Source organism: Balaenoptera musculus, chromosome 5, assembly GCF_009873245.2.
Source record: "Balaenoptera musculus isolate JJ_BM4_2016_0621 chromosome 5, mBalMus1.pri.v3, whole genome shotgun sequence".
Taxonomy (NCBI): domain Eukaryota; kingdom Metazoa; phylum Chordata; class Mammalia; order Artiodactyla; family Balaenopteridae; genus Balaenoptera; species Balaenoptera musculus.
In genome coordinates, this window is record NC_045789.1 from 131,108,789 (window position 1) to 131,110,767 (window position 1,979).

The 1,979-nt window shown below is 42.0% G+C and overlaps 1 pseudogene; it reads right to left on the reverse strand.

Moving 5' to 3' along the window:
• Window positions 1-690: 690 nt before the first annotated feature.
• On the reverse strand, window positions 691-1,737 carry LOC118895830 (annotated as a pseudogene).
• Between the last annotated feature and the right edge of the window lie 242 nt (window positions 1,738-1,979).

Sequence of the window (1,979 nt, forward strand, 5' to 3'; positions counted from 1 at the left end):
ACGACTGTGTTCTATATACCTTACTGTCTGTATGTTACGACTCACAATAAAAAATAAAAAGAACAAAAAAATTAAGATCTCACAGTTGTGCATGAAAATCATTATATCCCAAAACATAATTAAACTTTTTGCAGTACTTTGTAAAAATTTTACTTTGTAAAAACAACAAAAAAAAATTGTTTTACTTGAATTTTTCTTTGTTCACCAAAAAGAACATATTATATTGTTATAGGATAAAATGAAGGGGTATGAAAATGTTTTCCTGATATATTAACTTTTATTAAATGTTCTTTTTGATACGTTAATTTCTTTTTACTGGTCACTGAGGTCTTTCTATTTTGCACACAAAACCACTAAGGATCTTGCCTGTGGACACCTCAGAGATTGCACCGTAGATTCTCATGGCTCCAGACAGTTGGTGGAAAGAAAGATGAGAAAAACTATGATTTGGGTCAATGACATGATTACAGAGCTAAGGTTTCCAACAGGGTTTCAGATGGTCCACTTGGCTTCTCAAGCAGTTCTAAGGAAGCAGTGAGAGAACATCACAGGGATAACAGAAGGGCATTAACTACCAGAAGCCCCTACATGTATCAACTGAGACCTTGAGTTATCTGTGCAAACATCAGAAGCAGGGTTCTAGCCAGCCGACTAGTGACTGAAAGGCTCAGGTGCTCACCTGCCCAGAACTTACTTGGCTACCCGGTTTCTGAACTACTTGCTAGCAGATTTAGCCTTGCTGCCCAGTTCTTCTTCAATTATGAGGATCTGGTTGTAGTTGGCCAAGCACTGGGTTAGGCAAGGTGTACCAGTCTTGATCTGCCCAGTGCAGGGCTCCACCACCAGGTAAGCAATGAAGATAACTTCGGTTATGCGTTATAAGACACCATGATGCCCCACCCATCGGACTGAGCCAGTTTGCACACCTGAAGAGAATTGGCCATGGAGCCGATCTGGTACACTTTGAGCAGGAGGCAGTTGCATGATTTCTCACCCACCGCCTTGGAAATCTGCTTCAGGCTGGTCACTGAGAGATTATCTCCCCCACTACCTGGATTCCTGTACTAGCAGTGAACTTCTGCCAAGCTTTCCAGTCATCTTGGTCAAAGAGATCTTTAATAGACACCAGTGGGTAGTCCTTGATGAAGGAATTGTACAGGTCGAACAACTGGTCAGGTGTGGCGTACCTGCTGAGATCATTGGGAGACTTGAAGTCCAGGTCATACTTCCCTGACCTGAAGAATTCAGAGGCAGCCAAGTCCATGCCAATGACAACCTCATCGGTGTAGCCAGCTGTCCTGATCTCATTCTTCAGCAACTCCAGAGCTTCTTTATTCTTCAGGAGCAAACCAGCCTTCATCCCCCACATTGGTGGCATCTTTCCCATATTTCTTCTTGATGACATTCTTCAGGTTGTGGTAAACCTCCTCTCCAATGTGCATGGCTTCCCTGAAGTTTGCTTCACCAACAGGGAGGACCAGAGTTTCTTGCATGGCCAGCTTGTTGCCAGCATGAGAACCACTGTCGATCACACTGAAGGCTGGAATGGACAAGATGACTTCAGAGTTGTCAGCCAAGTCAGCAATTTGGAGGTACAGGGGCACCCTTTATAAAAAACCTGGCCTTACAGACAGCCAGGGTCCCTCCCAAAATGAAGTTAGTACTACATTTAGATTTATTTTCCATTTCATCCATCTCTATCATCCATTTGTCAGTCTTCTACTTGTTCCACATGCTCAGTTTACATAATTCCTCTGATCTACAAATATAATACATTTACCTAAAATTTTTAACTGGTAATTGTAGTGGATTGAATAGTGTCCTCCCAAGATTCATGTCTAACCAGAACCCCAAAATGTAACCTCATTTGGAAAAAGGGTTTTTGCAGATGTAATTAATTAAGATGGAGTCATACTGGATTAGGCTGGGATCTAAATCCAGTGACTGATGTCCTTATAAGAAGAGAGGACATATCAAAA